Raw genomic sequence first — 12187 nt, 5'->3', positions numbered from 1 at the left:
AGGCGTCTGCATCTTCTCCCTCATCTGCACCATCGTCCGGCCAGGCAAAAATCGCCTGTCGACGCTTGCCGGCCGGGTTCTCCTCCGGGCCCCCCTCGAGCTCATTGATATTTAGCGCCCCCCAGTGAGCAGGGTGGTTACTGATCTCTTCTTCGACTGTTTGGGGGCAGCCAGCCGTTTACCAGCGGTTTTGGTTGCTGCCTCCTCTCCCACTCCGAGCACCGCCCAGTCGACGTCCTCATCCTCGATCTCGACGCTGGTCTGGGTGGTGGGATTAGCTCCTTGTGGCCACTCTACTCCAGGGGGTGGCGACACAAACACTGTCGCTCTATCCCGACCATTAACCTGGGTAACAAAAGGGAGTGAACACATTAAGTTTCCACTTATCCTACCACAATATAAGACTATGGGTACAAGGCAAGATGAGTTACCTTTGGGGGAGGTCGGGCAAGCTTGAAAGCGTGCTCGATGTCGCTCAATCTGGCATAATTTGGATCGGCTAAGTTAAATAGCTCGCCAATTCTGGCTTTGACTTCAATTTTGTTAAGCGCCCCCTGCCTCGTCTCGTCGAGGTCCACGCTCCCTTAATACTCATAGACAGGATGTACCATCCTCTGGCAGGGCTAGATCCGTCGGCTGATGAAGCTCCCGACCACGCTTGGACCATCCAGTTTTTTCCACGGGATCATTCCAAATATTTCTGAATCTGCTCCAGGTGCTCGGGCTTCTCTGACCAGCTTGTCCTCTTCTCCGGAATGTAGCCCACGTCACACAGCGTGATCGTGTTTGGCTCTTCACGGATGTAGAACCATTTCTTGTACCAGTCATCGAGCGACGTGTTCCATGGGCAGTGCATGTACTGGGCTTTCATGCCATCACGGAGGTTGAGGTACACACCCCCGGCTATCTTCGAACCACCGCTTCCTTTCTTCCATAGACAGAAAAGATGGTGGAAAAAATCGAAATGGGGCTAGAAGCCGCCATATGCTTCGCAGAGATGTATAAAAGTGGCGACAAGGAGGATCGAGTTGGGATGCAGATTGCAAATCCCAATCTCATAGTAAAGACAGAGCCCCTGAAGAAACGGATGTACCGGAACCCCAAATCCCCATTTAAAGAAATCCTCGAACACCACGATCTCACCTGGTTGTGGATCGGGGTACCCCTCGCCCTCCTGCGCACGCCATCCTGCGAGCTCCTTGTTGTGGAGTACCCCCATGGTGACGAGGTCTTCAATGGTCTGCTCGTTGCTTTTTGATTTCCACCATTCCTTCGCCATGACCCCTGCTTTCTTCTGCGCATCACTTTTCGCCATGACTCTGGCCTTGCTGGTGAACGGGGAAATGGCGGCGGATTGATTGGTGGCGATTTCGGATGTATTAGGGTTGGCGAGAGGAAGAAGAAAGCTGCGGTTGCGAATGGCAATGGGGTTCAGTAAATAGTAACTTATCTATCCTATACTGTATTTAACCCAAGAGTTATGCCGTTTTGTCTGCCCAGGATTCTTGGGAGATGTGCGCACGCGCCGTAGACGGTTGTTTTCACAGCCTCGAGATCTACACCAATATATGCGCCTCTTCGTTGCTAGTGTGGGAGGGCCCACGCTGACGCACCTACCGATAGGTGCCATGAAACTGTTTGCTTGACAAGACAAAAAGGCAGTATGACGTGCTATACCCGTCTACTTCTTTGACCAGACGTGTCAGATCAGACTTTGTTAGAGCAAATAAATAAATAAATACATGAAATAATAGTACAAGTGGCATATGGTTTTTTGCCACACTTTTTGTGCTTGGGGATTATCCCGACCACCCTCGCGTGCTCGGGGATTGTCACGACTATCCTTGTGCTCGGTGACTGTCCAGACCACCATCGTGCTCGGGGACTGTCCAGACCACCATCGTGCTCGGGGACTGTTCCGACCACTCTCGTGCTCGGGACTGTCTCGATCGCCCTCGTGCTCGGGGACTAAACTGACTACGGTTATTCTCGGGGATTCGTCGTTTACCCATGCTTCGCTCGGGGACTGCCCCGACCACTCTCCGACCATTGCTCGGAGACCGCTCTCCTCGGCTACATGTGATTAGTACTCGCATATAGTTGAGAGGCATTTATTTTTTCTCACTTAGACCTTGCTACAAGGCTGATACCTCGCCTTTCAGCAAGCTCGGGGACTACATCGGTACGATGCACCTGCCGGTGCATCTCGTATCGCTTGTACGACAATTGGATTCTCAACTTAATTGGGAATTCTTTTTAGACCCTGGCACCACGTGCCTACGTTACCTACTACCAGGCTTGGGGACTAAGTGGGCACACTTCACCTTGCGGTGAATGTGCTTATTATATCGACCCCTACGATCTGACTGTTGGCCATAAATACTATTGAACAAGGATCACTTACATTTCTTTTAAGAAATACAAGTGGGCACACTTGCTCAGGAAAGAAATATTTTTCTTTTTTCTTTAGAGCACCATGCATTCTTCGGACAACAGGAATCTTTGGCTATAATCGTGGTCTACTGCTCTCTGTGCTGACCAGAATATTGGCACATTTGCTTGGTCAATGTTTCAACTAGTTGGAGATGACATGAAGACAGATCGCATTAGCCGAAGAAGATCGAACGGCGTGTCGCAACATAATACATGGTGCTCGGGGACTAGCTATGGGGGTATTAACCCCTATACCCTTACGGCTAGGCTTGGGCCGGCCCGGACCAGGGGGTCTGGCCCACTAGAAGACGACGCGCGGCCCGGCCAATCTACTTGGAGTCCCGCGCACGGAATCAAGGCAGATTTGGAGATCAAGTAAGATCCTGGTTGGTTAGAATAGGAATCCTTATCCGGCCACCTATGACAATTGTAACTGGTTAGGATTAGTTTCCAGATCTGTAACCCTGCCCCCCAGACTATATAAGGCGGGCAGGGGACCCCTCTCATTGACATACAGCAATACAATCAGACGCAGGACGTAGGTATTACGCCTTCACGGCGGCCGAACTTGGATAAAACCTCGTGTCTGTCTTGCGTCACCATCTTGTCTGTAGCTTGCGCATCTGTCTGCCGATAATCTACTACCTTAGGCATACCCCTAGGTAGACCGCCGACCATATTTCATCGATAGAAGCCACAACCATTTTTAGGAGACGCCGACCCACACAGACCTAAATGTAAGAGATCGTGAGACCAGCAAGCATACTTCCATTCCGTGTCAGGAGGTGACTAGAGCCTTCTTCATTCGCTCTAATTGGCCGAGCGAGATGCTAACACCATCATGGCGTGGGAACTGGGAATCTGGGATGGGAATGCTTACGCCCCCACAGAACCAGGAAATGAAGTCGGCCCAGCCTGGCCCATGCCCTTTCGGCCACCAGAGTTTCGCCTCGCGCGGGACGCCATTCAGTCCCACCAAAAAGAATGCTCCATTTTTGCGGAGAGAACCAACAACAACAGGCAGCGAGAGACTTCCAATCACCACAGCAGGTATTAATATCTGTATACTAACACACATGGAAGACCACCGTTTGAATATATTAGTTAATTATAATGTGTTTTTTGTGCAGGTTTAGCAAACCACACCCTAATTAAAACATATACAATCCCATCAATTATTACAAATTGTTCAGGCAATATATACCGGATACAGGAAATACGTAGTAGCATTCTCATATACATGTCAACAACAATATATAGCACACAGTACAATCAACAAGTTCAAACGCTGGCAACAAGCATGCAGCTTGCGTCGAAATTTTTTTAATTTTAACCCTTTTTTAATATAATTTTAAATCTAACACTGTCGTTTTTTTTTTAAAAAAACTAACACTTTTGGCCGCGCCTATTGCCCTGGCGCGGCCAAATGCCTGTGCCGCGCCATGCATGGTGGCGCGGCACAGGGCTGACGTGGCGCGGACCGGATGGGGGCCACTGATGTGGCGGGTCCTGCCGCGCCACCGACCCAGGCGCGGCAGTGCCGCGTCCTATTGTGTGGCACGGCTGGACCGACCATACCGCGCGAGCAGCCACACCACCTGGCCGCTGCGCCTGCCGCCGGCCCGGGCTACCTGGATGGTAGAATCGAAACGCGTCGCGCCCGTATTTTGTTGAGTTTTTTTCACGGCCGAATAGAGAATTTGATAAGCCAATGATTAGTTTTTCATCTTTCACAATATGGTTATGCATCATTTTAACTAATCAATTACGAAAAATTGCCACAGGTGTCCAGATACGTCGAGACTGCCGGTTCCCGAACGCAGGGTACTTAATCTCGCCGGCAGTGCTGCCACGACTCAACGAAACGAATAAGAAGCAAGTTGACAAGCTGCCACATAACATATTCATTGTTTTGACATAAGTTTGACATAACATAACCAAATAACCCCGTAAGTTTCGGATGTCAATATTCGTTTGACCTAAACAAACTAAGACCCAGAAGTGTAAGGATCCCTCGGACGCCTCTGTCTCTTCGGATTTGTTGGCAACACATTGGGAGTGTAGCCAACGTCAGTATGGTCGCGTCGACGGTGCGTACGGCTCGTACCCTGCAGGTATATGATACGCACGATTACCTATAATTCTTTATGATCGTTAGTTCATGGAGCCTACGTACTGAAACAAAATATCTTTGTTAGTACCTGTGAGGCTCCTTGGGTGCCAAACGGGGCACCACCTAGTTGAGACATGCCAATCTCATCCTACGGCCATTCGTCCCACTGGCCGTGCTGTCCGCAGAAGCCCGGGGTTCGTCGTCGTCGTCATCGTCGTCCTCCTCGTCCTCGGTTGTAGGTCCTTTCCAGCGCTATGATGTGGTGGTGTACGCACCGCGGAAGTAGCACCCTGCGTCATCGCCTGAGAAGAGCCGGCTGGTGTCCTCAAAGAGTCTGAAGATGTGCCACCCGACCACGCGGGGAGTGGCGGTTCCTCATAAGGAGTGTCCATGCAGCTCAACTTGTGAGCTAGCTTCCTGCAGCTCTTCTTCACCTTCTGCATAAATAGACGTTAAAGTTAGTTCATTAGCCAAACGCATATACAATAAAGAAATATTTTCGAAACGGACAAGTTTATGTTTACCTCCACAAAAGCCGTGAGAACGCCTGGCCCCTGCCCTCTAGACTCGTGAAGCCGGAACGCTGCTTTGTTGGACAGCCTTGACAATTGTGTTGCCTGGGTATAGAAACGCGGTTGGACAGTTTTAGTACACATACTTAATACCAAAAGGATAACAAATTGTACCATTCAAGTATCTTACCACGTATCTTTGAAGCAGGGCTCTCTGTAGCTGTGTGTTCTCCCTAGTGGTGACGTCGTACACATCTTCGATGACATCTTCCTCCGAGTCCTCGTCAATCGCCTCGTCAGTGTACGGAGGCTTGATATGTGTCCTCGTAGACCTGTGAAGCCACCGCAGATACTCATCGAAGGTGTGCTGGTCGTGTAGAGGACCCGCAAGGACCACATGTGGTACCCTGGTCTGCCACAAATGGATGTACGAGCTGTGTGTCACGCTCCAATCCTTGGTCTTGTACCTCTTCCTGCGGTCAAACCTACAACAAAACGATATTAGTTGTAACAAACACACCTCTGAATTGTAGCATTGTTATTAATCGATAACGCACCCGTGCAATACTTGATCGGTGGAGTAAAGTGGTGGTGGGCAGCCTGTCATTCTTCCAAACTATCTGCAGACTCGGATGGGCAAGTGAATCTCGACCACATGGAAGAAAATAAGAGGGACGTCGCAGTGATACTCATGTGACTCGTCCCTAGTGACAGGACTCAGATAGTCCTGGAGCTCCGGACAATCCCAAGGACACCAAAACACCTAAAATTTCATAATTGTGTTAGGTTGTGATATAGTGTACATCGAAGAAGACACTGATATGATAGTATAGAGAGCGTAACTTGGTGCTATGTCAGGATGTCGAGACCGTTCGTATACTCCCTATACTTGCACCACGCATTCCCTCTAACTAACTGTGCTTCCATCCAGATATACAGAGCTGTAGGGAGTGTATCATGTCCGTTCCATTGCTGCATTGAACACGATAATAAATTAGCAACAAATAATCTCGTCATATCTAACTGCCTGGAAGAATATAATGAACCGAAGTACTTACCGGTAAATCATTATTAAGGGGCCTCCCAACGGGCAATCGTTCCCAACACCAAACCTGGAGTAGGTAGGAGCAACCCCCAAGGTTCGCATGTCCTGAGGTGCGACGGCAGGCAACGCATAGTTATCGATACGTCCATGCCAGGACTGCGCTACCCAAGTTGTACCCCGCTATGTTCTCCCACGACTAGCGAAGTATGTCAAGGAAGATCCAGCTGATGGTGTTGCCTGAGGCGTCTGGGAAGAGGAAAGCACCAAGAAAGTGCCAGAGCCACACTTGAGCGAACCTGTCGATCTATGCCTCCTCAGCTTGTGGGTCCAAGTACTCAAAGCGCTCTATGATCCAGGACGATGAAACACCGGAACTTTTCCTGTAATTGATCAAAGAAAATGAGACCCGATGCCAGCTGTAAAGCAATGCAAGTATTAACTAGGCTTGAATTACTCACTTATTTTTCTTGGAAGCATCGTCGTTCGGTGGAAGAAAACTAGTAAACTGAGCCACCAGCTCCCTCCAGTGATCGTTGTCAACTATCCCTGTCACTGGAAGTCCCCCCAACTGAAGGCCTAAAATAGCCTTGACGTCCTGCAACGTCAAGGTCATCTCGTCACACGGTAGGTGGAACGTGTGGGTCTCATGCCTCCACCTGTTATAAGAATAGAACGACTGTTAGTTGCCTCCAATTTGTTACAAGAAAGTTTATGTACAAAGAATGCAGTCGCACCTGTCCACAGCTACAGTAAGTAGTGCTGGATCAAGGGGCGGAAGACCGTGGTTGACAACACGGACAAGCTCGAGGAAGCTGGCACGCCGTATATACGGCGTATAACGCTCGTCCCACTGATGCGCCCTGGTGTGAGTGTGGGGCCTCAAAGGAGGCAAGGACACATCTGCGTCGTTGTCACTCAAGATGTGTGCTCGGTGCTGGTCGTCGTACTCCACCTCCAGAATGGGGTACAACGGGTGCTGCGTGGGAGGGGCCATCCTGTTACAAATTGATAAACAAAGCGTTAGAGTTTTCAAATTAACAAAATTCAAGTTAACATTAGTAAGTTCACAAACAAATTCACTAACCTAACTAGCCTAAATCTCTAAACCCAAAATCCTAACTATACTAGATAATAAATACATAATCAATCCATATAAAACTTTGGTTCTAAAATTACAAGTAATCTCTCCGTCTCAAAATAAATACACATCTTGCTTCTCGAGTAGTCAAATATGTTTAAGTTTGATCAAAACTAAATAAACGGTATCAATATTTCTATCTCCTAATAAGTTTATTACGAAAGTATACTCCATGCTTAATGTAATAGTACATATTATGTTTCATAAATATTAGTACGCTATTATATAAATTTGGTCAAAGACACTAATAGTAGATACAAAAAATACTAACTATACTACATAATAATAAAAAAAATATGAAATCGAGAGGGAGGTACCTTAGGAGCGAGCGGGCGAGGATGGGCCGTGCGGGCGTGGCCGGGGCAAGGCGAGGCTGGGCGGGCGCGTGCGCGGCGTGGACGGGCGGGCGCTGGCGGCGGCTGGCGGCGGCGGCGGTGGCGTTCGGGCGTCGGGCGGGCGGGCAGGGTAGGCGTGCGTGCGGGTGGCTGGGCTCGCGCGCAGGGTATATATCTGCTCCTGCCGCGCCACAAATCAGGGCGCGGCACTGCCGCGCCATGGTCGGTGGCGCGGCAGGACCCGTCACGTCAGCGCCCCCGGCCCCCCCCCCCGGCCGGCCCGCGCCACGTCAGCCCTGTGCCGCGCCACCATGCACGGCGCGGCACAGACATTTGGCCGTGCCAGGGCAATTGGCACGGCCAAAAGTGTTAGTTTAAAAAAACGACAGTGTTAGATTTAAAATTATATTAAAAAAAGGGTTAAAATTAAAAAAAAAATCGCTTGCGTCAGCAGTTGAATCTACACACCTCTGTTCAGAGGGGATCGATAAATTGACAAGTCATTTCTGCATGTAGTGATGAAACAGAAACAGTGCTACATCTTTATTGAATAGATTAATTAAAGCATGAAACAGGGACGAGATGATACATATATAGCTCCACGAAGAGACCACCACAGCGCAAAGTTATGCCGTTAAGGATCAACCCCTGCCAATTATATGTCAAAGCACACGAGCATTAGAGATGTTGTCGTTTAACAGCTGATGTGTGAATGGGGATACAATATAACGCAAGATACTGAAATAAGGCAGCATCAGTTATATATTACCTGTGAATGATGAATTCACTCGGTGACGCCAAACGGGTAGTAGCTCTTGACTGGAATAATGCTTCCCTTTTCATCATCACTGCCATTATTATAGGGAATGGGGGAAGGCTTGTCTCGATCATACTTGCTCCACTGCTACCGCCAGCGCCACCACTAGTAACAATGTTTTCTTCAGAAATCTTGTCTGATGCAGACGACGACGTGGTGGCCTCCTTCTTCTCCTGGATTACCTCTTCATCCTTGCCTTTGATGGAAATGGTGATCTTGTTGGGGTGCTCCTTGGCTTCTTCTCTTACTTTATTAATCACCATGCTGATACCCGGAGCGTTGCTTTTATACCTCGGGGAACTTTGGAAGACAACCCTTTTGAGGCTCAGGAGCCAGGAGGTGCCTGATCCCCACAGGGTCTTCACTTGTTAATGCTCGGCTGGTGTAGAACTTGAACTCAAGATGTTCCAGCTTGGGCATCGCCCCTTGTTGGAAGGTCACCATGGGCAAAAGGCATTCTAGGCAGAAGCTCTTCAGCATTGAGAACCCTTCCCCTGTGATGAATATAGGTTTCCTTGTTGGGAGGACTTCAAGTCTCAGTGTGAGAAGGTGCAGGTTGGGCATTTTATTACACAGGAAATCAAGGTCATCGTCCTCCAGTTTGCAGAGCCTGATGTCCAAGCAGGAAACAGCAGCCAAGTGTTGTCTGATCCAAACCGGGACTCTCATATTTCTGCTGCCAACCTTGAGTCCTGAGACAGGTAGAGGTTGACACAAATGATCACACAGCACGATGGACAGGTCCTCCTCTGCAGGTTTTACTAGGGAAGACGAAATAATACCCTTGTTCCAGGATTCCATGATGAGCAAGTCTCCGTCAGCGGAGAACTTGAGTGCTTTATTACCACCACCAATAAACACGGTACAGGCCGACCTTGGAAACAACCAGCGCAGCTCTCTGACTCTGGTGTGGCTTACGTCCAACGTCTTCAACTGGTGCAGTTTTCCAATTTCTCTCGGCAGCTCTCTGATGTTGTTGTCGCTTACGTCCAGGGTCTCCAGATTCTGCAGCCTCTCAATTTGCGGGGGGGAGTACACTGATGGTCGTCCCCTTGAGGCCCAGGTACCTCAGCCGGAGCAACCTACTACAGATATCCACTAGATCAGCATCACAAAGAGGAACCCGGTTGCTTCGGGGGCGCGTTTGGTTCGAGCCCTTGTCTAGTAGAGATCTTAAAAGACCCAGCCACTGAGAACGCCCCATGTGCCAGGCAATGGTTTCTGGAGGTAATCCAGCAGGCAGCCCCTCAATGCTCAGCACTCGGAAATGATCCAACTGTTCCCAGGGGACTAGGCACTGACCGGCACCCGGGCGCCAAGGGTAAGAATACACAAAAAGGGAGCGAGTACGCGATACATCCATCGCTGAAATAATGCTGTCCGGCATTCCCAGGAATCCGACCGATCGACAGCCGACGATGGAACCGACCCCCAGCAGCATACGAGGATGGTGAACAACTATCGTCCTCATGAAAAGTAGCAAGATTATAACTCTTCTGCTCTACATACAAGGAAGGCTCGCATCATGGGGTGGACACTGTAGTAGTCTTTGTTCTTCTCTTGTGATGATGATTCCGGTTCCGGCTGCAGGAGACCCCTGGAGAGAAGCTCGTCAATGCAACATTCTGCTGCTTCTTCCTCCCCTGGTGCTGCTGGTGATGGCTGGTAAAAAAATCCTTCGGCGACCCAATTCCTCACCAGACCATGCCTTTCAATATTCAAGTAGCCGGCTGCTGGGTACATGCTACAGTACAGCATGCAAGTCTTGAGACGAAGAGGAAGGTCGAAGTAACCAAGGCGTAGACTCTCCGCAAGTGGTTTCAACGACGGATAATTATTACTACTACTCAGAAGCCCATCCAGCAGCACGTGCCATAGGCGCCTTTCAAGTGGGAAACCATGCCAGTCCAAGACGTCATTGTCATTTCGGATGCCTGCCACGTGTCGAATAATATCATTCCACTCCAGGTCATGGTAATCTATGCTGCTCGCCACTGCTGACGACAAACACTCAACTGCTAGTGGCATACCACAGCACATCTCGGCAATCTTGATGGGCAGCAACAGATCGACAAACATACGAGCTGGAAATCCGCTCAGGGCTTTCTTATCAAGTATGCTCAGGACATTCTTCTGATAACGTACTGTCCTTGATAGCGCGGCAGCATAATCCTCATCATTGATACCAGCGTATCGGTAGATACATGCGCGCCTCGGTTGTCGAATTTAGTGAGATGACATTTCTCAGCTATGGCATTGGCATGAGTTGTGGTCAGTATTCGACGCCTCGGCACACCCTCGGGAAGTGGTTTCAACGACGGATAATTATTACTACTGCTCAGAAGCCCATCCAGCCGCACGTGCCATACACTACCTACTGCTCAGAAGCCCATCCAGCCGCACGTGCCATACACTACCGGAGACGGCTTCTTTGTCGAGTGCCCCAGACTTTGCCGAGTGCTTTTTATCGGGCACTCGGTAAAGAGGCTGTTTGCCGAGTGCCAGAGAGAAAGCACTCGGCAAACAACTGGCACTCGCCAAAGAGGTTGTTTGCCGAGTGCGGAGCACTCGTCAAACAATAACACTCAGCAAAGAGGTAGTTTGCCGAGTGTCAGGACGGCTCGGCACTCGGCAAACCAGAACACTCGGCAAAGGGCCGCCTCCGTTAACGGCCGGCAGGCGCCGTTAATCCTTTGCTGAGTGTCTTATCCTTACACTCGGCAAACCATATTTTTTTTCACTTTTAACCTCCAAACTTTTTCTGCAGTCCTCGTACAATACCTGGTACTCCATGTTCTAATGTGGCACATTTCTCGGACTTTTTCTATATTTCTTTAATTTATTTTATTTAATTGAATTTTCTTGGATAATTCAAATTATAACAGCTAGTCATTTGAATAATGAAAAAAATGAATGGAAAATGATATTCATGTTATTTAGTATATTGTGAGGCCATATCCAGGAACAGACCACCAATTTCGAACATCTTGTTCTCGAAACATGACCACGAACTTGTGGTCGAGTTGTTTTTAAATTCTATAAAAAAGCAAACAAAGTCCAAAAATCATGAAACTTGTCAAGATGTCATGATATCATATGTGAAGGCTGTGATAAAAAAAATGAGAATGTTTCGCGCAAGTTTTCACGTACGATGCTTGCAAACCGAAGAATCTCCGAAGAAGTTTCATGATTTCATGAAGAGGCCGACGAGGTGGTAAGCATCGTACATGACAAACTTGCGCGAAACCTCCTCAATTTTTTATCACAGCCTCCACATATGATATCTTGACATCTTGACTAGTTTCATGATTTTCAGACTTGGTTTGCTTTTTATAGAATTTAAAAACAACTCGACCGCAAGTTCGTGGTCATGTTTCGTGAATAAGATGTTCGAAATTGGTGGTCTGTTCCTGGATACGGCCTCACATTATACTAAATAACATGAATATCATTTTTCCATTCATTTTTTTCATTATTCGAATGACTAGCAGTTATAATTTGAATTATCCAAAAAAATTCAATTAAATAAAATAAATTAAAGAAATATAGAAAAAGTTCAAGAAATGTGCTACATTGGAACATGGAGTACCAGGTATTGTATGAGGACTGTAGAAAAAGTTTGGAGGTCAAAAGTAAAAAAAATATGGTTAGCCGAATGTCAAAAAATGACACTCGGCAAAGGAGCCTCTTTGCCGAGTGTCAGGACAGCTGGCACTCGGCAAAGATTTTTAATTTTTTTTAAAAAAAACCCTCTTTACCGAGTGCCAGCCCGGTTGGTACTCGGCAAAGAATTT

The 12187-nt window shown here is 48.3% G+C and overlaps 1 pseudogene; it reads right to left on the bottom strand.

Annotated features, from left to right (window-relative positions):
- Positions 1–8210: 8210 nt before the first annotated feature.
- LOC136480825 (disease resistance protein Pik-1-like) overlaps positions 8211–12187 on the bottom strand; it is a 62471-nt pseudogene continuing 58494 nt past the window's right edge.

This window comes from Miscanthus floridulus, chromosome 9 (assembly GCF_019320115.1).
Source record: "Miscanthus floridulus cultivar M001 chromosome 9, ASM1932011v1, whole genome shotgun sequence".
In the NCBI taxonomy this organism is placed as follows: domain Eukaryota; kingdom Viridiplantae; phylum Streptophyta; class Magnoliopsida; order Poales; family Poaceae; genus Miscanthus; species Miscanthus floridulus.
The sequence above is the reverse complement of the archived record's forward strand: the minus strand, read 5'-3'. Positions and strand labels throughout refer to the sequence as shown.